This window comes from Spermophilus citellus, assembly GCF_964194105.1.
Source record: "Spermophilus citellus genome assembly, chromosome: 13".
NCBI lineage: Eukaryota > Metazoa > Chordata > Mammalia > Rodentia > Sciuridae > Spermophilus > Spermophilus citellus.
The window spans coordinates 82,443,792-82,469,058 of NC_138193.1; positions in this window are offsets into that span (position 1 = coordinate 82,443,792).

The window sequence follows — 25,267 nt, forward strand, 5'->3', positions numbered from 1 at the left end:
TAAATGTAACTCCCAGGCACCCTTCCCATTGTAGTGGCTTATAGATGCCTACAAATTCTGACAGCTTCCCACTGGGGAGAGGGAGTCTAATCCCTTTTGCTTGATCTAAGTTGGTCTGAGTGACATGCTTAGCCAATGGCATGCAGTGGAAGTCAGTGTCTGGAACTTGCAAACCAAGTTGCACATTACTGTGAGGTTTCTACCCAGGTCTTTTGAATCACTCTAATACAGAACGTCTGACTACCCTCATAACATGCTGGGGAAGCCCCTTCAAACATCAGGTCTGAGTTCAGCCTCCCAGCTATCAAAGCACCAGAAATGTGGTCAAAGACAGCTTGGACCTTCCAAACCAGACCATCTGCCAGCTGACACCACTGAGTGACCTTCCTGGATACCATGTGGAAGAAATGTATTGCCTAGCACATCTCCTCCCACATTACCAACCCACACATCTGGGGAGGAGAATAGAATGGTTGCTGTTAAAAGTTGCTGGATATTGGAATGGTTTGCTTATGCAGTGCTAGGTAATCAGAACTTCATTTTCTTTCTTCCTTTCTTCTTCTTCTTAAACAAACATACAAATGATTGATACAGTCATAAAGAATATATTCAGCTTGGATCTCAAGTGCTCAGTGGATAAAGTGGCATTCAGCAATAATGCAAATAAATGTATACTTTAAAGGTTATAAATTGTCATCTCTGCTGTCAAAGTAAAGCAAAATACTAAGAGAACGTTAATAGGAGAGTCAAAGTAGAGAAGTAATGTTTGAGCTGAGACTTAGGGATTTAGTTGGATATAGGGATTGGGGAGGGGTGGGAGAGGGTTCTGGGCTGGGGAAGAGCCAGTGTGAATTTCCCTAAGGTTGGAAGTTACTCCATGCTTTGAGGCCCCTGTGGCTGAAGTGGAGTGCTGGGGATGAGGCTGTGCCCCTCAGGGTTTTGTGTCTGGCTGTAGAGCTCCACCTCACCTTGCACCCTTCTTCAAAGCTTTCAGTGAGGGGTTGCAGTTGTGGCTCAGTGGTAGAGTGCTTGCCACATGTACAAAGCACTGGGTTCAATTCTCAGCACCACGTAAAAATAAATAAATAAAATAAAGGTATAAAAAATAAGAAAAATTTTAAGTGGTACTGCATTCTAGGAAACAAAATTCTACATTTTAAAGCAATATTCACCAGTTCCTCCAGGTTCTAACTCTAACTTATTGTTCTTGGACATCTCCCCTCCTTCCATCCAGAATCCCCTCAATTTCATGCCCTGGCTAGTGCCCACTGCACCTATGTGTCTCTTCCATCTGGTGGGTCACCCCCCTCCTAGGTTTACTTGGCTAATTGGTACCTCATTGTATAGACTCCATACATGTCACATTCATGGCAATCCCAGTCTGGCTGGGGGCTCATCCTCTGGGCTTTTGTAATCCCTTGCTTTCCTCTCTATAGTAGCACAAGTCACCCAGTTTTGTAATGGTGTCTTGTTTGTTTCATTTCTGAACTCCAAATTCTTAAAGGAAGTAGTAGTGTTTTTTATTCTCTTGGCTTCTTCATTTAGAAGGCTTTTTCTTTTCTTTTTGGTACTGGGTATTGAACCCAGGGGTGCTTTTCCATGGAGCTACATTCCCAGCTCTTTTTGCTTTTTATTTTGAGACAGAGTCTCACTAAGTTGACCAAAGTTGGCCTTGAACTTGTGATCCTTCTACATCAGCCTCGTAAGTAGCTGGGATTACAGGGTATGCCATCGTGCCTGATTCCTTTAGAAGCTTTTGATCAAGTTTACTGATTGAAAGGTTGATGATTGCAGTTTGATACTGGATGCAAATTTAGTAAGCATCTTATTGATCTTCTTATCCTCATCATAGATAAAAAGTTTGACCAGAGGAGGGCAAGGGTGAATCCTGAAGCATCTTTGAATCAAATAACCTATAGCATTTCTTTCCTGTTATAAGCAATTTCACCAAGAGCTTGAAAAAATTCAGATAAACCACATCCACTCCCTCTCCTTAATCCAGCAGTATAGAGGGTCTATGAAAACGGTGAAATGAACTTGGCAGGACAGAGCAAGCTTGGCAACCCCACTCTGCTCCTGGAGTTCTTGGCCGTCCTTTCTAAAAACCCTGAATGGTTTTAAAAGGCATTCCATTGAAGGTCAAGTGCCTCCCATGGTTTTCGCAGATACTTAGTCTCTATTCTTCACTTTTCAAGGTGTGTTTGGGATTTCCAAATCCAAACGGATTCCTTTTGGTTGGGAGGGTATGCTCAGGATCTGTCAATCCCTTCTCAGGAGTGGGATAGTTGAGCACAGAGTTACATCCTGCCCTCTAGATGAATTTGGGCTTTCTTTTTTTTTTAAATTTATTTTTTAGTTTTTAGGTGGACACAATATATTTTACATTTATGTGGTGCTGAGAATCAAACCCAGTGCCTCACGCATGCTAGGTGTTCGCACTACCACTTGAACCACATCCTCAGCCCCGATTTTGGGCTTTCTCCATGAGAAGAGAGAAAAGCATTTTGAAAAGAGCTAGCAATGGTTTATATTTATCATGGGAGTCAGGGAGAATTTGAGGAAAGTATGAACTTTAAAATGGGAACGAGAGACCTGTGTGTTGGTCCTGATGTTTCCACTACCTTGCTGTGTGACCTCAAAGCAATTTCCATTCCACCTCTATCCTCATTTTCACCAGCTGTGAGAAGAGGGCATTAGAAGAGTCTAAGACTTAAAAAAAAGTTCTTTTTTTCCCGCAATGGTTTTAACCATTTTAGGGGTCCCAAACTTCTCTGAGAACTTGAAAATACTAAGGAAGCTTGTTTTGAAAATTTACACACACACACACACACATTCACTTATTCACTCTTTTTTTAATATTTATTTTTTAGGTGTAGATGGACACAACACAATGCCTTTATTTTTATGTGGTGCTGAGAATCGAACCCGGGTCCCACCCATGCTAGGAGGGTGCTCTACCACTGAGCCACAATCCCAGCCCAAAACTTATTCACTCTTACTCAAAAGTCTGTCTCAGAATTTTTCCTGAAATTGATAGCCTATAGTTACCAGGATCTCCCTCTTCTGTTTGAAAAAGTCCTAGCCATTTTTGCTCAGCTATAGAATTCTATCATCTCCCTGGACTTTCACAATACATTAAAGTTACTGGCCCATTTCATCCCCAAGTTCCTGCGAGTGCCTGGTATATAAAACATAAGCCAAGAGACTTGTGTTGACAGAAGCCTCAGACTCGAGGAAACTCTTCACATAACTTTAGCTTCTAAACTGACTTCTGCATATTTATTATTTTTGGTTTGAAAATTTTGTCTAGAATATGGAAGCAAAATTGGATTTGACATACTCATCTGTCTTCTAGACCACTGATATCACTCTTCTGTTCCCAAAATAGCCCCAGGAGTGGATCCACACCTTCCTTCTTCTTATGCTAGATATAATTAAGGGGGCCTTTTGTGTTCTCTTAAGATCTTCTTCTCATTGCAGTCTCTCTTGTGCTCTTGTCTTCCTGGAACTATTCCTATAGCTCAATATCACTTCCCTTTTAGAAACAGGGCCTGTTGTAACACATTCTGGTTGGCTATGGATTTTAGATCTCAGGGAAAGATGTGTTCCTCCTTGCTGGAGATGAACCCAGAGACAATTATCACAAAGCCAAGGAGTTTAAGCTCTGAGTCCCCACTCTTATATCTCTTCCTGGGGACCCAGGGTAGGAATCCCTACGACATCCTCAGGGCGATATGTTTTGGTACACAGTTGAAGAAGTCTTTTAACCATAGTTGCTAAGACTATGTCTCTTTCCACTCTGATTTCCTTACCTTCACCTCTCTCCTGTGTTGAGTGGTCTTGGAGAAGAGGAGAGGGTTTGCTGGACTCCAGGTAAGGGGAAGTCAAGTTCACAATGTCGTATCTGGCTTTTGTGAGATGTGTTTATGAGACTTGCAGTCACTTTTGTATGTAGTTAGGTTATCACTGGCTGTCTGGGCTGGGAGGACTTCTGGGACCTTCTCTGCATTGTCCGGCGTGGTGAGGTACATGGTGGGAGGGCATTTTGCATTGGGAGTGTGTCTTATTGCAGCTCCATTTACCTACCAGGCATTTGGAGAGTGGAGAAGCCTGGTTTGGAATATGTGGTAGTACTTTCTTTCCTAGTGCTGCTGTGATAAGTGACCACAAACTGGCTGGCTTAAAACAACTCAGATTCTAGAGTCCAGAGTGTGAAACCAAGGTGTAAACAGGGCTGCTCTCACCCGCAAAGGCAGAGGGAAAAACCCTTCCTTGCCTCCTTAGGCTTCTGGTGGCACTGAGCGATCCTTGGCTTGTGGCTGAATAACTCCACTTTTCACCTCTGTCTTCATATTGCCTCTGCATTCATGTCTGCTCTTCTGTTTCTTTTCCTATTTTTTTTAAAGTTATGCTCTATGTATGTATGCCTTTATTTTATTTATTCATTTTTATGTGGTGCTGAGGATTGAACCTAGAGCCTCACATGTGCCAGGCAAGTGCTCTACCACTGAGCCACAACACCAGCCCTCTTCTGTTTCTTATAAGAACAATTGTCATTGGATTTAGGGCTCATCTGAATAATCCTGGACTATCTCAATATCCTTAATTTGAATAAATCTGCAAAGACCCTTTTTTCCAAATAAGGTTAAATTCAGAGGTTTGGGACTTAGGACATAGACCTATATCATTTGGGAGCCCTCCAGTCAACAACACACTACAGCACCATAAGCTAGTCTAGGAGTCCTTTTTTGGTCAGAAATTTAAAACTATAAGCAAGAATTTGGTTCTTATCAATGCTGAATCAAAATAGAAATTCCTTCCCATGAGGAATATACTCAATTATAACTGCATCATATTTTTCCTTTTGATATTAAATATGATTCAGTCGGAATTCCTCTGTTCATGTGGCACAAATTGACAGTAATGCTATACATAACTTGATGCTTGTCTATAAAGTCATGTGTTTATGGTTTTCAGCTTATCACTGAGTCACATGAATAGTGTTAAATTTCTAGCTCATTGGACATGAAATACTGACATCAGTGAAACTGTGCAAAACTCATAATAAACTACTACAATGAAAACATCAACAAACTGGCTAATGAATACTGCCATGCCAAAGAGTATATAAGATGAACTAAAACTCAACTTTGAAATCTCTAGAGTTTATCCATGGAAGGACCTTGATAGTGACTTCCCCAAACATAATGACAATCCTCAAATTTACATGACATTACCAATTTCAAGTTGTGAAGCTGAAATAAAACGATCTGAACTATTAATAATAAAAAATAAATTCTGAGTTATTTTTCTATAGTCTCATGGAAGATGATAATGCAAAACTTTAACATCAGGGAAATTAATAAAAGAACACACAGCAAAAGAAATGCTTTTCCTGAAAGTCTTCAGGTATGTAGGGCAGTTAATTAAAAAAAAAACATGCTGTTTTTCTGGGTTTTGTGATGATTGTGCTATTTTCAACTAAATTTTTAAAAAATCAATGATTTTTAAAATTCTAAATACATGCATTAGGGCCTTCAGTACCTGAGGGTCCTGCATTTGTGGATTCAAACAACTGCGGATCAAAAATATTTGGGAAAACATTGCATCAGTACTGAACGTGTACAGACATTTTTTCCTTGTCATGATTCCCTAAACAATCCAGTATAACAACAATTTACATAGTATGTACATTGTATTAGGTATTATAATTTATCTATAGATGATTAAAGTATATAGGAGGTTGTGCATAGGCTATATGCAAATATTTTTTAATATTTATTTTTTAGTTGTAGGTGGACACACAATACCTTTATTTACTTACGTGGTGCTGAGGATCGAACCCAATGCCTCACACGTTCTAGGCGAGTGCTCTACTGCTGAGCCACATCCCCAGACCTATATGCAAATATTATATCATTTTATTTAAGGGACTTGAGTTCCTCAGAGTTTGGTATCTGTGGGTGTCCTGGAGCCAAACTCTGAAGGATCCTGAGGGAGCCCATATGCACTTCTGCATCTAATTTTGTATCCACACATTTGCATTTTTTTTTCTGAGCTCCCTTCCCCACCCCACACAGTTCATACCAACACCAGGCCTAAGTCATGAAACCTGGATCACCACTGGCTTGAATCTCTCCTTTGTTTTCTGGATTCTGTTTTTACTGCCTCTCTAAGTATCTTGCTCCATCAACTAGCCCTTTTCTTTCTTGTATTCTCCATCTTGCCTTCTGCCCTGCTTCCTTTGACCACATCCACATCAGACTGCTCTCAGCCCAAGGACATTTCCATCCTTGGCACTTGTTCCTTTAGTAGCCGTTTTGCGTTCTTCTTCCTGCTTACAAAGTCATGTCCTCTGCTTTCTCACTCCATCCTGCCTCTATCCTTTTAAAACAGCCCTTTTCAGGGTCATCTCCTTATTGATGGAAGAATCTGGAACAGTTTTGTCAGGTTGGGTGGTTTGATAGGTGCGTACCAGCTCCCTCCAGTCTCTGTGTGTGGTCCAGGAGCCCTCTGCTCTCCCACACTCCATCGTTTTACAACATCAGATCCTAGTGCAGGGCCTGGCATACAGTAGGGGAGGGCAGGGAAGGGAATAAGCTCCGGTTCCTATGCTGGGCATTTCATACATTTTGTAATTAAGCTTCACTTAATTCTTGCAGCGACTTGGGATATAGACATCATATTGAACCCTCTTTTTAACCATTGGAAAACAGAAGATTGAACCCATTGGGAAATAGACGTTTAAGTAACCTGCTTAAGACTTCCCAATTAAAAGGTAAGAGAGCTGGGCTTGGACTCAAGGCCTTTCTATTTCTCTTTCATATCCATACTTTGTCTGCCAAGCTTTTCTGCTTACTCAGGAAGCAGGGACATAGCCATCATTTCTCAAATAGAATTGAACCCAGAGCACCTTCTCACTGAGTTTGCTGATTCCCTAATTTCCTGCCTCTTCTTTTCCCTTACTTCCTGTTGCCTTCCAGGGCTTTTTATCCTTGAATTCATCCTCAGCCCTCTTCTCTTTAACTCTTTCTATCGATGTTGTCTAGTCACACAGCTTCAACTTCACATCCTTCACTTTGGAGGATGATTTCACTTGTCAAATTGCTGGTGGGCATTTCTGGTGCAAGCTCCCCCACCCCGTCTTGTTTCTGGAACTATCGACTAGCTCAACCCACCTGGGTGCTCTGCTAGATTTCAGCTTCAACATAACCCACAGTTTTCTTCTCTTCCTTCTAAACCCTCTTCTGAATCCTCATCTTCCTAGCCAGTCTTATTTTAAACCCGACCAATGCTCTTTTTAGTTCACTCCGTGAACATATTGTCTATTTATTGTGTGTTTCACACTATGCTAGGCACCAGAAATCCACAAAGGGACAAGACTCTCTGTAGCCTTAGGAAGCAAGAGTCCAGTCAGTCTGTTGGTTCCACTCTACTATGTGCCCTCCTTTGCCTTGTCACTGCTGTGTTCCTAGGGCAGGTCTTGATTGGTCCATTCCTGGACTATGGCCCTAGCTCTTAGCGTGGTTTTATTATTTATTGCCTATGATCACCATGCAGTTTCCTCTGTCTCTATTCTTTAAAAGAAGCATAGCAAATACTTACATTTCACCCTCCGTGATGAGAAATGCTGAACACATGTATCTCTATTATGGTCCCTTGGGAACCTCTACTTCCTTGATGAGATTGAGACCTTGTTCTGCATCTACTTTTCACTTTTTGGCTGGGTTATTTCTTTTTCCATCTCATGTTGGGTCTGGTGAGCTCATATTTTAAAAGGTGACACTGAAATGTTTATTTACCCCAATTTGAGTATTTTTAAAAAGTACTAATTTGGGTGTGTGTGTGTGTACTGAATCAGAGTTTTGAGTTTGGGACTCTGAGATCTGCATATTTTAAAGTTAGTTTAAGTATAAATGCTTTTAAAATACGTTAAAAATTCCTCAAACTTATTTGTAGTGAGTGAAATGCAAGTTATAACCATAGTGAAATGCTGTTTTTCTCATCTATCAAATTAAATGTGGATCAAAAAGTTGTAAAACACATTACGTTTTTGGTAAGCTGTGGGGAAACTGGTACTCCTGTCGATTGTCGGTATTTGTGTAAATAAATGCAACCTCTAAAAAGAGCAACTTAGCAATATCTATCAGGGCAAACAAACAAACAAATACAATAATAAAATAACATGCCCTTCGATCCGTCTGTCACTTCTACTTATAGAAATGCCCCTACTGCTATTTGTAAAGTGCATAAAGGAGTATGTTACACAAGTATTTACTGCAGCATTATTTGTAATAGAAAAAGATGGAAAATCATTTACATACCTAACTGCTAGCCATGCAGTGAAATATTAAAAAACCAATAGAAAGCAGACAGTTCTAGATGTTTGAATATGGATTGGCTTTCAAGTTACAATGATTAAGTGTAAAAGGGGTGCTGTAGAAGAATGTGTTTAATTTCTTACGAAAAGTGTAAAAACGGATATTTATATGTATATGTATATGTTTGTGTGTGTGTATTTGTTGAAGAAACAGATTCAGCTACAGTGTGTCACTGAGGACGATGGTTTTGCTATATATTTTTCCTGTACTGTTAATCTTATATACATTTCTTTGAAGCTCCCAGGTGATTCAGATTATCATCACGTATCTCCCATGGGGTCACATGAACCCAAAGAGTTTGGACCCAAGCAGGGATTGCTCAGGGCTCCTTACTGATCCTTGATAGTCCTGCCCTTCTGGAGAGTTGCTCAGCCCCCTTTCTCCAACTTTCTGTCTTGTCTTGGTCTCTGGCTCTTACACACCATTTGTCCTACAAGATTTCTGCTTTTTTCCTGGGACTCTTACTGCAAGCCACAAGCCAGACACCCCCTCTGAGGGTCTGCATGGGAGGAAGGAGCAGGCCCACGTGCTGCACCAGCCCCTCTGGCCCTCCCTGAGGTTGATCTATGGCTTGTCAGAGGTGTGGGTTCTTGCCACTTGCTGAACAGAAAGCGTCTTTGTTCTTGGGAGTGAAAATAACCCTAAGATAAATGTTGGGGCTGGAAGAGCCCAGGGAGTCTTTGACTCCTGCTACCCAGAGGCTCCTCTCTGGAGCAGAAGGTCTGGGGGGTTGAAGAAGGCAGGAATGGGTTTCCCAAGGGAAGATCCTGACCATGAGTCCTTGGGGAATTGTGAGCTGCGGCCCCTGGAAGGTGACGATGGGTTCTTTTTAAGTGCTACCCAGATTTTTACACCTGCTTAAAAGTTACTCCCGAAGTCAGTAACCTCTATAAACCCACAGAAACTTCCTATCTCCCATGGCTTACCGATTATGACATGACCAACCTGTGTGTCACCTCCCTTTATCCCTCCTTACTTGGGGCCGCCCTCTGACCCCCTATAATAACTAGCCTTTAGTCTTCCCACCCCTCCTTCCTCCTTGCCCTAGGGAGGAGCCTGCATTTCATTTCTCTGGCTCTTGTTGAGAAAGGGCGGGACCTAGCTCTGCACCTGGCTGCTACAACCCCCATAAAGTTCAGGGTATGACTCTTCCATGGACCACAACCTCCCCCTTCCTCAATCTGGCCCAGGCAGGACTGAATTGGATGGTGCTGGAGCTGCCAGGAGAGGCAACAGGAGTGGGGAGATTGTTTCAGGCTGCTAGCAGTTTCAAAGGAAAGCCATAGACGAGATTTCAGGCTGTTTGTTTTTTAACCTCTTTCTTAAGGTTGGAGGGAAGGTATTTATTTAACACAGGAATGTTGGAAGCAGCCTGAGACCTTCCAAGAACCCCACAGGGAAGGAAACCCACGAAGGTCAAGGGTGAGAATAGCAACAGAATTCTCTCGGATGGTCAGGGCTATCATCCCCTCTATTCAAATCCCAATCTTGGCTCAGAAAAGAACTTGGAGGCCTCAGAAACCAGAGCTGCAGAAAGGACTTTAGAGAAATCCTCCCAGACCTCAGCCCAGTGCCTCCTGACAAGCAGGGCTTCACTGAGGGAGGGGCCGGGGGTGGGGGTGTCTCAAGGGGAGAGAGAGGGAAATGGAGGGAGCTAACATGACAACAGAGCTTGTGAGGCCTGCAGTACCCCATCTGTCCAAAGCTCCCATTTTCTGGATGAGGACACAGAGGCATGGAGAGGCCCAAGACCTTGTCTCCAACATGGGGACAAGCAACCCCTCTGCTAGTCACTATGCTCTCTTCTTGCGGACACCTTCTTGGGCCTAGTGGAGTGGCAGGTGGTAGGACAGATGCTGGGACTGACTGACCCTAAGGATAGATAGCACAAGGTGACAGAGGGACCCTCGCAGGCCCCCTCTTTCTTTGCACAGTGGGGGCTGGTGTCTCAGTTTCCTATACCATTGACCCCTAAATGTGAAGTGTGACAACTGTATAATGTAAGATTAGGGATATTTTGTCCCCAGTCTCTGCCCTAACATTTTTACCAGCTTTGCTTCTTTTTGTTTCTACAAGTCTGGGTTGGATGAGGCTTAGGATGAATCATGCTTCTGGGTTTGTGTGAAGGGATAGAAGAGAAAAAGCGGGTAGGAGTGCGAACAACCATTTATTGACTCTTTGTATGCCAGACCCTGTGGTGGTCACTGAACCTATACAATCTTATTTAAGACTCAATAGCTCCTTGGAGTTGATATTATTGTTTCCATCTTCTAGTTGAGGAAACTAAGTCTTAAAGGTTTCATTGACTGGCCCAAGAATCAAGGTGAGAGGCATTGGATTGTGATGGGAAGACATTCTAGAATGATCCTGGATTGAACTTTTCGAGAATGATCCACTACGCTCCCATCACAACTGTATGCCCCACCACCCAGGATAGTCTCCCTGTCCCCGCGCCAAGTCCTCTCACTTTCACTGAGGCTGACATCACACTCACATTTTCCAAAACTTCCCCCAATTGCTCACGGTCTTCTTAGCTCCTGCTGTCATCTGGAATGATACATCCCAGACTCTGCCCCCACTCCCCGTCATTCCCTCCTGCCTCACCCCTGTACACAGGGCTCTAGCTCTGGTTCTTGGCTGGTCTCATCTTTCAGCTCAGCTTGACATGAGCAATGAAGCCGCAAAGTGGGATCTAGCCCGCCTTGTGAGGAGGGATGCGTGTTTTTGAAGTGCTGATCCCTAGATGGGATTGGAAGGTATGCTGTATACGAGAAATGCATGGGAGCTGGAAAGACCTGGGTTCAAATTCTGCCATCCATAAGGGCTATGCAAGAACACAGCCAGTCACGTGGCCTCCCCACCCTCAATGTCATCCCCTGTATATTTTCCAGAATAGTCCACAGCATTATTTCCAGTCCCATATACTCTTCCAGACCTTCACCTGTCTCAACAAATAGAAGTGTCGGGAGGGACACTGCATAAGCACATGGCTTCTGCTCCTCTGTTCTCTCTTTCTCTATGTCCTTGTTCTTCAATTAGAACCTGTCAACTATACCATGACACAGCCCAGGCCACATAGTCTGGGCATGAATAGACTCTAGATGAGAGTCTCAGCAAAGATCTCAGATATGACCAACATCAATGACCAGACACGGGAGAGGCTTTAGAAGATTCTGGTCTTTGATCCTCAAGCTGGCCCAGCTAGTGCTGAGTGGAGCAGAGGGGAAGGTCTTTTGCACTCTAATTGCAGATTTGTGAGGAAATCAAATGTTGGGTTTTGGAGTGAATTGTGATAGGATTCTAGGTTTTGGAATAGCATCATTATAATAATATTTGACTTATAAAAATAATACTTGATTTATGATTGTTGTGAATCTTATCCTTGGGGCAGTGCCTTAGGGAGCACTCTAAGGCATTATATGTCCACACAACACATTGTCATTATCATTGCTGTAAAAACACTTCAATCAGTATCCTAAGACATCACTGTGTGTGTGTCTAAACGTGGCTAGAGTTGGGTTGGATGCTTTACTCATAGTATTTGATTTAACCCTTTCAACTTTCCCATGAATCATAACCACAGAGTGGTTATGGAAAGAGAGGAAAGTAAGTTAGCCATTCCATGCATCCTGGGGATGAGGGCTTGGTAGGAAGGTGACTTTTTTTTTGTACCAGGCTTGAACCCAGGGGCCCCTAACCACTGAGCCATATCCCCAGACCCTTTACAATTTTTTTTTTTTTTTTTAATTTTGAGACGGGATCTTGCTAAGTTCCTGAGGCGGATTTGAACTTGTAACTTGAACTTGCTCCTCCTGCCTCAGCCTCCAGAGCCACTAGAATTATAGGCATGCACCAATGTGCCTGGCTAAAAAGGTGACTTTTGTCCTGCAGCTATAAAGGCAAGCGGGTGTAGCAGAGGGTCTCTGGAAGGCCAGTATTTAGTGTGTCTGGGAACAGGCAGCAGCGCTGAGTGCACAGGGGTCTGATGCAGAGGTGAAAGAGTTGAGGTAGGTGGGGAGTCAGGCGAGAGTCTCCTGGCCAGGCTTAGAGATGAAGCTTTACTTTGCCAATGCCTAGGAAGATGACCCTAGGATCCAAGGTACAGATGCTTGACATGAGAGTTGCTCTAGTTTTGCAGAAGGAAAGCCCAGGATGTCTAACTGGGGAGCAAAGGACTCAGAGGGGAGGTTGGTGCTTCAAAGAGATACTTTTGCTCACTTACTCCCTCAGGGAATTTCAGTTAAACTAAGTCATCAGAATCCACCACCAGACCCAGAAATGCCACTTCTGATCAACGAACGGCTACTGGAGAATCCCCCCAGGAGGCCAAAGGCCTGAGTCTCTACAACCAGCTTCCTAGCTTGTGCATCTGGCCTGGGGGAAAAGTCACCACAGGAGCCTTGGGCAGGCTCTGTGTGTACAGAGAACAGCTGCTTTGGTTTAAATATTAATAATGCAAAATGAAATGTGTGGGGTGCCCAGCACACCAGAGCCCCGCCAGTGTGCGTTGATCTAATGTCCTCTGCACTTGGGTTTGGAAAAATGTGGTCAGTGAATTTAATATACTTTTGGCAAAGGGAAGATGACAGTTAACTTCTTGCCTGAGTCTCACTGGAGTGGATTTTTCTCCCTGGAAAGCAGTGGAGGGAGAGTGGTTTCTCCCAGTCCGACTGCAGGCCTGCTGCCCAAATTCTGTCATAGCCCCTCTGCTCTGCCCACCTGGACATTCGCAAGGGGGGGGGTGGTGTCCCAGGGTCCAGAGAGCATCCCACGGAGGGGGAATCAGAGAAGTAGTTAGACTTGTTCCAGATCCAGCAGTGTCTGGGGGAGGCAGAAACCCTAGTTCCTGCTGGCTGGGGCTTCCCCCCTCCAGGACAGTGGCTCCCCATTTCATGCCCCCTTCAGGGAGCCCCAGCTCCTTGCTTTGCCTCAATGCAGTTCTTGAGGAGAAGGAGGGTACTGTTGGGCCCGAGGTTGGACAACTGATCCAAGGTCTCCAAGGCCCTGATATTGGCCCCTAAGTGCTTCACCCCCTCAATCTCACCCCATTTTTGAATTCTGGGGAGGTTTTGACTTGGCTGCTATGAGGAACCACCTTCACCTCCTTTTCCAGCCATGACTGGAGGCTATGAAGGCCTGTTCCCCTTTTTTCAATTCCCAGGCCCCGCAGTCTCTCTCCCCAAGTGTCACAGTCTCAATTGGCTTCTTGAAAAGTTAATAAATGCTTGGTGACATCACAGCCCCCCACAAGCTGGGAAGCAAGAGAGCATCAGAGGCCAGAGGAGGTTTTGGAGGAGTCAGAGTCTCCGGGTTTGCCAAACAAAGGCACCCTGTACTAGCGTGGTCACAGCAGTGCTGCTGCTGCCACCACAGAACTGGAATGAAACTGGCCAGGGTTTCCCCAAAGTCTATCTCTGGTTTTACACAACCCAATAATGTTCCCAGTCACAGGCGCGAGCAAGTCATCCCGCAGGGAGAGCCAGGCAGCCCCTGCTAGTGGCCCGGCTGTGGCCCACTCTGGGGTGCCTCCCTGGCTGAGGGGGGAAAACAGTCACCTTAAAGCCCCTCTGAGAGTGAAGAGTGGACACCAGGCTGCAGAGAAGGACACCCTCCTCCTGCCTGGGGGAGGGTGGGAGGTGGGAGTTCTGGGGCTCCAGCTGTGCCTCCGCTTCAGCTCCCCCCAGCCCCCCCCCCTTGGCCTCCAGCCCTTGGGGAAGCTGAGAGAAAGTTTCGCCTGTTCTGGATGCCGCAGGCAGGATCGGCCACAGTGATCCCCTTCATGTGTCACCGCTGGCTGTAAGTGCTGTGTTTGGTTTGGCAAAACGGCTATTTAAATAGCAGTGAAATGTGTCACTGGAAAAAAATTAGCTCATGTTTCCTTTGCCATTTCTTCATGATTTCCATTAAAAGTGTAACCATGGGTAATAAATTAACAAGATCTGTAAAAGCGACCATAGGAAACCATGGATCCAGAATTCCTATAAACTTCTAACCCATGGAGCTAAAAAGCAAGGCTACTTGGGGGAAGGGGGATCGGATCACCCATACTTCAGCTTTCTTTGTGTCTGATTCCTACCCTTCCTCCCCACCCCCAATGTGAAAGGAAGCCCTCTGCTGCTTTTAGGGGTTGCTGTGGGCATCAGGTTAGGAATTCTTCACATGGAAAACCCAAAGACTTGGAGCATCACTTGGAAAAGCGAGGAAAACCTCCTCCCCCCAACCTCCCTATCAACATAGAATCCATTTCTCCTAAGGAGTGCCCCACGCACCTGGTCCTAACCTCAGCTCAGCCCTTGAAGTCTGAACTGTCTGTGGAAACCAGGCCCTTTCCCATGGGTACTGGATGTCCAACTCCAGCTCACTTTCACAGATAGGAACACTGAGGTCAAAGGAAAACATTTGCCTTGAGTACCAAATCCAGTAATCAGTGGACAGTGGGAAGGCAGGGTGAAGGGGGACCACGTTCCCCAGCTGCTGCCATTCCTGTTCTCCACCCTCTGCCCCTGCACTGCCCCCCTTGCTTGTCCAAGCTGGGTTGGAGCAAAGGAAAGGATCACTGGAGAATGCTGAGAGTCTTTCTGGAGATAGCAGTTGAAAAATCTGCTCCCTGGGAAGGCGGCCCTGAGGAATGTGTTTGGAGACAGATAAGGACTATGGGGGAGTGTACTGCAGGGTCTCACCCAAGCAACAGGGCAGCAGGGGACAGGAGTGGGAGTGTGTTAATGCTGCACCAGGACCGAGGAAGAGGAGAGGACCGGGAAAGTGTGGTCAGTGTTATACTCAGGGCTGGTGGAGCCAGGCAGAGGATGGGAAGACGGTGTTTAGTGCTACATTCAGAAGCTGGGGAAGTTGAGGACAGGATTGGGGAGTGTGTTCAGTGTTACATACAGGGCTAGGGAACTAGAAGAGAGACTAGGGGAGTGTGTTCAGTGTCACACAGGGCTGGGGTACTGGGAGTGTGTTTAGTGTTACACCTAAGGAAGGTTGGGGCAGGATGAGAGAATGTGTCCTGGCATCCAGGGCTTGAGGAGTGGAGGAGAGATCTGAGGGAGTGTGTTTAGTGTCACACACAGGGTTAGGGGAGTGGGGGAAAGGACTGGGAGATGTATTGACTGTTGCAGAGAAGGCTGGGAAGTGTTGTGTGTCACACAGCCTGGGGCAGCGGGGGTGGTGTTTATCCTTACACTCAGGGGCTGGAGAAGTGTGTTAGTGGGACACAGTCTAAGTGGATTTGCTGGAAGGGTGAAGGGAAGGAGAGTGGCAACTAATGAATCTCTTTTTGCCTCTGGTCTCTGCAGCTCCTGTCACCTTTACTCCTCATGGTCCCCTATCCCGTTCATGAATATCTCAATCGCCTTTATTAGTCAGATGTGATGCACCCCTTTACCTCCTATTAGACAGAAGTTGGGGCAGGAAAGGGAATTTGGTGCTGTTTTCTGTGCCCCAGTTTGTTTTCTGTCCCTAGAGTCCAATCCCCCTTGTGTGTTAGACCCTGGGGCTCAGCAGGAGGTTTGATCAGGCCACTTCTTGTTTGTTTCCTTGGGATAGTCCCTTCTTTAGAAGCAGTGGTGTGGAATGTGGAGGCCTTTGACACCAAAGAATTAAAGAAGGATTTGGCAGCAACTCTGCCTCCACTGATTTGCATGGACATCTCCCCTCCTACCCCCCCCCCCACTTGCCTCTAACTCCCAAATCTGTATCTTGTCCACACAGATGCCATCTTCCATGGTCAGTTTCACCAGCACCTCATTTCCAGGCATGTCTGGCTCCTTTGATTCGTTCCCCTCTGTGAGACCTCAACAAGGCAATGGTGTGCAGCCCTCCTGAGCCCCCTTTGGAGTCTTGGACCCCAAGGTTAAGCACTCTGCCAAGGGACTTGCTGTAATGAAGGGAGAAACATCTGCTTGTTTTGTTTACCTTTCATCCAGATGTTTGGGTGCCACAGAGATCCAGTCGGTGGGTCTTCTGAATGCTGTGGCTAGAAGCTTCCCTCAGCTTTCAGCGAGGAGGCACAAAGGGAGGAACTTTGAAGGAGAAGGAAGTGAGGCTGTGGGTGGTGGATGCCTGGGAATGGGACGGGGTGGCGGGGGAGGCAGAAGGCAAGACAAGGAACTGGGGGAGGATCGCAGTTGTGGCAACAACTGGAACAAGATCCCTCATAAACATTAGATCTGTTTATAAAGCCACCAGTGTAGGCAAGCACTTGCCAAATCTTGATTTTGAAGAATTGTCCTTTAGAGTGCTTCACACCATTTCGCAGAGGCCAAGGAAAGGCCTACTGGGTGCTCTGGGGCCCCTCCTGTACCCCAACACACTGTTCTCTGCACCCTCTGGTCCATGGCTGAGAAGGCCAATTAACCACGCCGGGCAGTGAGCATAAATCACCATGCCCCCCCTTTTCCTGGGCTCAGGGCTGGAAAGTATCAGAACTGTGCAAATACTTGGGATGTTTCTCTTTATTAGTGATAAAATATTGGACGTCAGCGTGCGCCGTTTCATGCCCTGCCTCCGACAGTTGGAGCAGTAATTGTGATGAATAGGGGCCAGGGGCAGGGCTGCAGGCGTTTAAGAAGGCTCTGCGGATTGAAAATATTAGGATTGATTAAAGGTCAAATACTTTATAAATTTATCAGTGCTGGATACATTCTCCAGAGGTGGAGACTACCCTTCCAGGCAGCTGAAACAGATTCTATGGTTGAATGCCCTTCCACCTCCTCCCCTCACACCCCAGCCCCATCGGTCTCACCTATAAATCTGATTACTGTTGTCCCTTAGCAGAGGGACAACTTCTGCTTCCTGGAGTCCCCAGGGGTGTCAAAATCCACAGGTGCTCAAGTCCCTTAGTTAAAATGGCATACTACTTGCATATAGCCTACGCATGTCTTCTCACATACTTTAAATAGTCTCTAGATTATGTATAAACTAAATGCTATCATATAATATAGATTATGAAATGCTAATTATAGATTTTAAATGCTACAATAAAATATAGATAATTTATAACATAAAGGCTATGTAATAGTTGCATACTGTATTGTTTAGGGAGTAAAGAAAAGAAAAAATCTGTACATGTTCAGTACAGACACATTTTTTTCCCAAATATTTTTAATCTATGGTTGGTTGAATCCACGTATGCAGAACCCACAGATACGCTCAGATTGTAAGCGAGCAGACGTTTTCCTATAATTTGTGTGCCCTTTGCTTCTCCTGCCAGAAGATGAGTTCAGCACAGACGTTTGTGGGCAGGAATCTGCCCGCTTTTCACTGGAGAAAGGGAAACCTCCCTAGGATGGGATGAGTAGGGATGAAATCAGTCTAGGCTTTCAGGGCTGCTCTGACATCAGGCAGACTCTCCAAGGGACACATTATCAGGAATTGCAGCCACCCATCCAAGGAGCTCCCAGGACAAAAAGGAGAGTGTCCACGGATTCTGTCCTGCCCAGGCTGAGGAGGGTCTGATCTCCCGCTATTGGATAAAGAGCCTTTGTAACTCTTTGACTTCCAGAAAGCTCAGAGTGAAACTTGACATTCAGTCATAGAAACAGACTTCACCTGCTCTCTCAGGATGAGGTCCGTTTATTAAAGAAATATGTATTGAGGTGGGAGCCATTCTGGGATGCTGGAGATGAAGCAGGAAATAAAACAGATGAAAAACTTCCAGGGAACTTACATTCAAGGGAGGGCAGAGAAAATATATATAAGAATTTACAAATGGGCTGGGGATGTGGCTCAAGCGGTATCGCGCTCCCCTGGCATGCGTGCGGCCCGGGTTCGACCCTCAGCACCACATACCAACAAAGATGTTGTGTCTGCCGAGAACTAAAAAATAAATATTAAAAATTCTCTCTCTCTCTCTCTCTCTCTCTCTCTCTCTCTCTCTCTCTCTCTCCTCTCTCACTCTCTCTTTAAAAAAAAAGAATTTACAAACTATTTAGGCATTAAATGGTAATGAGTGCTAAGGAGAAAATAAAGCAGCGGAAGAAAGGGAGTAGAGAGGACAGTGGGAAGAAGTGGGCATTTTGGAGATGCTCAAGGAGCACATCGTGGGAAACCTGGGGCAGATGAGGGAGTGAGCCTGCAGGTGTTGGAAGGGAGGGGGTTTATCTGCAAACGGGCTAATTGCACTAGCACCTGAACATTTTAATATTGGCTGTCCACATCCTTTTTGGAATTAGGTGTGATATAAATAAAAAGTATATAACAAATGAATAAGGTAGAATAGAACCTGTTCAGAAAAGGAGATTGCCAAAATCTTAGACCAATGGCTTTCATTGGAATCACTTGGGATTTTGTTTTGAAAATATAAATTGCTGCCCCCTACTGCCCCCCCATTATCACATCCCCTATTCAAATGGGAGGCATTTGAATAGGGGATGTGATAATCCGCCATTATAGCAAGTTCCCAGGTGCTGCAGCTGCTCTGCTGCTAATCCAGAGACCACATTTTGACAGCTACTGCCCTAAACCAACAGTGCAAACTGTGGTTATTAAGAGAGGCTTCCTGGAGGAGGTAAACTTGGAGAAAAGTTTGAGAATAGGCATAAATAGCACTTTTTTTTCATCTCAATCTTTAAAAATAAGGAACAGTAAAAATTAATCAGCCAGTGGATATAGACCAAAGGCCAAATAACATGTTGGTGGAGGAATGGCTCAGTGGGTTGAAGGTAAAGCTGACACTCCTCCCTTCTGCAAGCATCCTAGGCTGGGGCAGAGAAGCAAAGAGCTATGGGAAAGTCAGGTCAGGTGGTGCATGCCTATAATCCCAATGGCTCAGGAGACTGAGGCAGAAGGATCACAAGTTCAAGGCCAGCCTTAGCAATTTAGCAAGACCCTAAGCAACTTAGTGAGATCCTGTCTTAAAGTAAAAAAATAAAAAGGGCTGGGGATGTGGCTCAGTGGCAAAACTCTCTGGGTTCAATACCCTATACAAAAAAGTAAAAAGGTGCTGTGGTATGGCTTAGCAGTAGAGTACTTGCCTAGCATGTGCAAAGTCCTGGGTTTGATCCTCAGCACCACATAAAAATAAATAAAATAAAGGTATTATGCCCAACTACAACTGAAAGATAAATATTCAAAGAAAAAAAAAAGAAAAAGAAAAAGAAAAAGAGAGACAGGGGAAAGAGGAAGAACATTTGCACCTGGGTAGGTGTTGGCCAGCTTACGACTTGAGAACTAGAAGGCGAGGATGGTTCCTCCTCCTAGGCTATGTCAAGTCTCCTGGAGTACTGGAGGGTGGGGGACACATGCAATTCTCAAGGTAGATTTTCTCAAAATGTATTCCCCATAACACTCCTGCTAAAGGATGTTCATAGATGTCACCAAAAAAGGATTCTTTTGTTGAACATCTTTGAGTACACTGGAAAATTTCTTTACTTGAAGAATTTCTCAGTGCTTTTAATATGCAAACGTGCATTGTGAATTTCTTCAAAGGAGGATCTAGTATTTGGTATTTCTTAAACTCTTCCTTTTCTTCTTCTTCTTCTTTTTTCTTTTTCTGTGCAGGGATTGGACCCAGGGGCACTCTATCACTGAGTTACATCCCTATCCCTTTAATTTTATTTTGAGACAGGGTCTCACCAAGTTGCCCAGGTTGGCCTCCAACTTGCAGTCTTCCTCAGTCAGCCTCCCAAGAAGCTGAGATCACAGGCATGCACTACTTCACCTGACTTCAAACACTTTTGACCACAGAATCTCCTTTACTTTCTCATGGAGAATCTTATAAGGCTGGTGCATAGTGGAATACTCTTTAAGGACTAAGTGGTTTCCTTCAACCCTCACTCACTGGTAAAATGATGAAATCTGCACTCAGCTAAGAAGCTGGAGGACAGCTTCAACAGACATGCAATCAGTGCTTTGTTCTCTTGAAGACTGCTAGACTGGGTTAGAAGGACCTCTGGATCTGCTCATGTTCAATGCCCATCCTTAGATCTCCATGGGTCTTTGAGGAGAAAGCCTGGTATTCTGGGTTCCTGCACCTTCTGTGTTTGACTTGGGCAGGGCTAGAAGACACTATGGCTCCACTGGTATCAAGCACACTTCCACTACACAAAATGTGCAGAAGCTCATGTTGTGCTGGCTGGCAGAATAGGTCCAACAGGGCGCAGGTCCACACTGACTCATTTGTATGGCTCCTGCCTATAAGTGAGGTCTGCAGATCTGAGAAGGGGAGGGGCCGGGACCAGCTGTGTCTGGAGAACAGCAGCCCTGATATTTATGACTATGATGGTCCTTCTCTAGTGGACCTGCTCTGGAGCATAAATAAACTTAATAGATTTCAAATAATTGTGACAACTGAGTTTAAACCCCAGACTGTGGTCCAGGGCAATGGATGTCTCTCTCCCTAGAAAGCACCGTGCAGTCAACCTGACTCCACCGAACTGATGCTCATTCTTGAGTATAGCAGTACCAGTGACTTGGTGGGTCTTTGGTCAAAAAGATGGGAGGGGTGGCCTTGAGAGTTAACCAAAGGAAGGAGTTGCGTTCTTGCAGAATGTTCTGGGCTGAGGTGTGTCACATCTTGTCAAGCCCCCAGCCTGGTGGGGCAGATTTCCCATCCTGTTACTGCTCTCTGGGGAAGAATGAGCCTGTCTTCTCCCCATTCCCAGCCATTCCCAGAAGCTGTTGCTGAGACATGTAGAATTATAACTTTGGTCAAGGCACAAGCATATTTGGCACACTTTCTTTGTGTTAAGACATTATTTCTTGTAGGAAAGAAAGGCACTTATTTCTCTTGCAGAGCAAACTGGGATGAGGGGCCATAATGTACAGTTATAAAAAAAAAAAGCAAGAGAGATAACAGATGAGATTCATTTCTGCTGAGCAGAGACAGGACTTTCCAGGGGAGGGAGAGACCTAAACAAAGGCACAGAGATGAGGAAGTAGCAGGAATGTGCAGGAATGGTGTGGTCGAGGGGCGAGGGATCAGGGAAAATGTGTTGGAGCTAGAACTTGGAGAGTTTTTCCTTCTATACTAAGGGATTTGAATGTTTATCAAATAAGCACTGGGAAGTCAGTTTTCATTTTAATTTTTTAAAAGTAAATGCCAGGCATGATGGCACACACCTGTAATCCCAGAGGCTTTGGAGGCTGAGACAGGAGGATCGAGAGTTCAAGGCCAGCCTCAGCAAAAGCAAGGTGCTAAGCAACTCAGTGAGACCCTGTCTCTAAATAAAATACAAAATAGGGCTGGGGGTGTGGCTCAGTGGCTGAGTGCCTCTGGGTTCAATCCCTGGTACCCCCAAAAAATAAATAAATAAAAGTAATATATGCACAGAGTGAAGTCTTCAACATATATAACCCCAATCTCCAGTCACCTAGTTCCCTTCCCAGAAGCATCTGCTGTAACCAATTTCTTGTGAATTCTTACAGACTGCCCATGGCTCATGTCTTTGCAATCATACATGTAACTACATCTCCCCAGTAGGTCTTCAACATAAATATTGACATGATATATACATTGTCCTATACCTTGCTCATACTTAACTATAGACCTCAGATTTTTTTTTTTTTTTTTTTTTTTGATACTGAGGATTGAACACAGGGGAGATTTACTACTGATCTACACAGGGGAGATTTACTATTGATCTACACCATGAGCCCTTTTTATTTTTTATTTCCAGACTGGCCTCCAACTGGAAGCTTTCCTGGGATTACAGATATCTGCCACCATGCCTGGCTACATCTCAGATGATTTTTTTTTTTTTTTTGGTAGTGCTGGGGGATTGAACCCAGGGCTTTGTGCATGCTAGACAAGCACTCTACCAATGTAGCCATATCCCCAGCCCCCATCTCAGAGATTTTTAAGTGAAGCTCATCGTGTTCCATAGTTTGACTTTGCTGATGGACATTCGGCATGTCCAGTCTTTTACTACTTCACATAATGAAATGGTGAATATCTTTGTATTTAAGTCATCTTGTGCACATATCTATAAATGCAGGAACAAAGAAAGGGTTCAAATCAAACTTGCTTGGTTAAAGGGTATCCACATGTTGGATATTGGTAAATCTCACATGGAAGAATTCAATGCAGAGGGTTCTGGGTCAGGCTTATTTTAGGAAGTTTCTTTTGGAGGTGATGGGATGATGGGCAGGAGGGGAAGAGATGAATTTGAAGGGTGTTAAGATTAAACAGGGCAAGATATGATGACGGCTGGAACAGAGCCCTTGTTGAGGAAGTGAAGGACAAAGTAGAAGAGGCAAGAATAACTGATTCAATGTGTCTATCTCAGAGAGAAATCAAAGACAGAGCTCCAGAGCCCCACAATAGGGATGGGTTAACCATGAGAGAGAATATGTAGCTTTAATCAGATTCTTTAAAAGTGGGAATGTGTCTGCTTAGTTAGAAAAGCAGAAAGCCCAAAAGATAGCAGGAAGTAGGCTGGATACTCAGAAACAAAAAAAAAAAAAAAAAAAAAAAAAAAAAAAGAGGGGCTGGGGATGTAGCTGAGTGGTAGAGCACTTGCCCAGCATTTCAAACCAAAGCAAATGAATAACGACAAGAAAAACTTAGAGGGTCTTTCTGATGTCCTATAGGTGGGTTGATCAGACCCAGTGTAGTCACAAAGAAAGAGGTTAAGAGCATGTGTTTGGAGTCTTCAAGTTTGGAAATAGTTTTTGAGTTGTGTTAGTTCAGCTTTTCGCTGGAACCAACAGTCATTGAATTTCAGCAGCTTAACACAATAGAAGATGATTTCTAAACTCACCTCACTGTCCAAAGCAGGTTGACAAAAAGGGGGTTCTGCTCAAAGCAGCCACTGCTGAAAGTCATAGATGTTTTTCCATACCCAGGTACTTCTCCTCTTTGAGGTCCTCAGAATCCGCTCCATGCTATTATTGAATAGGAAAAGAGAGGACTGTGGATGAGCATGATTTGTGGACCAGAACTGGAAATAACATTTATTACTTCCATCCACTTTCTACTACTGACCAGAATTGAGTCACTGTTGGATGCAGCAAGGGAAATTGTCTCCTGTATGCCCCAGAGGAAAAGGGCATACAACTGATGAACAACTGGAAGAACTGATGAACAACTGGAAGAACTCTGCCTCCAAACCTGTGTCTTCCTGGCAAGTTATTTACCAGCTCAGGGTCTCAGTTCTCACATCTGTAAAATGGGTATCATTACCACATTGGTGTGATTTTTGTGAGGATTAGATGAGACCACGTATGTCATCTGCTTAACCTGGCATCTGTGGATGAATACACTGTAGTGAACACCTATGCAAGTTCACAGTGTGCGCTCTCTGGCTGTGACCCTATGAGAGCAATTATGGTGGCTTTCCCTGTTGTTCTCTGCTGGCTCTAAGTCTACGCAGACAGAGGAAAGCTCTGTTTGTTTATGACTGACCTGGATCATTCCAGCCCCAAAGTAGATTTCTTTTCTTGAAATAAATCATTTGGTTTAGCTAACTCCACAGATAAAATTCATGAGATTATTTCCAAATCTCACTCTGCTGGGTCCATGTAGACACAGCCGCAGCCTCTGCCAGACAGCTCTGCTCACGGCATATGCGGGCCGAGAAGGATTCCTGTTCACTCTTTCATGTTATTCCCACACTTCAGAAGTCTGGAGGGAAGCTGGATGTTTGCTGTTCTGGGATCATTTGAAGGCGGGCATGCAAAGAGTTCCGAGTCACTTTTAAGTCTGCCCGTAGGAAATCTTTCTTGGCAACCAGACAACTAGAATTAGTTATTAAAGGCATGTCAGATGAATAAAGACACCTCTGTGAGGAAAACCGCAAGAGCAGTTACTTTTTCTAATATGAATGGGAGGCTAATATCAAATCACCTTTAATTTTCCACTCTTTCTTGGCTGTTTCGATGGGAGGTCAAATCTAATAATACAGATACAAGGGAAAACCATTTCTGTTTTCATCTATCACAGTACATATGCTCACTGCAGATGTGTGTCTTAAAGCCAGGGTCTGGAATTTAAATGAGTACCTGCAAACGACAAGGCTGTTTCCTCCGGGAACCTTCTACTGGATGCCAAGCCCGTGTTGCCCTCACAGGCTGCGAGCTGCTGATCCATGAAACACAATAAAGCCTGGTCTTGTCGATAAGCCACAGCCCGCAGAGCCCAGGCCACAGCATTTGCTGGAAGGCAAGGATGACCATGCAGACCCAGCCTTCCTGTTCCATAGACCAGGGGAGAAAAGGGATGTGCAGGTGTTGTGAAGGCACCAACCTGCTTTCCAGATTTGAGTCTCTAAAGACCCAGGGAACTCTCTTTTCCACGTATCTTATAGTTATGGTCACTGTGGATAGATTTTCAAACAGAGGGAGCTGGTGAAAACCAGGAAGTGCTGTACAGTGGTTGGGAAGTTCCAGAGTTGGGCACACTGCCCCAGTGCTGCTTTTGTTGTAATGGGCACTGTGCTGGATTTCTCTGGCCTTAATATTCCTCATCTATAGAATGGTGATAACACATTCTCACATGGTTCTTGTTGAGGATTAAAGAGATGATTTTTTTTCCCCTTATTTTTCAATGCTGGGGATTGAACCCAGGGTCTCATACACGCTAGACTAGTGTTCTACCACTGAGATATATCCCCAACCCTAAATGAGCTAATTCTTATAAGACACTTAGAAGAAATGTTTAGCTTGAGTAAGCTCTTGAATCTTGGCAATCCTTGCTAGTGATATCTATAATAACATAATTGTCCAATGGAGAAAGAGATTCATGAGAGATGGATTTTATGCGTGGGTGAGTCACACAAGCTATAGAGATTTCATATGGAAGGGGATTTGATTGGTTCAGAGAAATGAATTGGGCTCTGTAAGACATAGCCACTTTGGAAGCTGTCCTGTTGAGTAGATGCAGCTTGAGTCTTCGTGGTCAAATGGTGAAGTTGCTTCTACACAGGAGTCCTCCTGGATAGACAAAT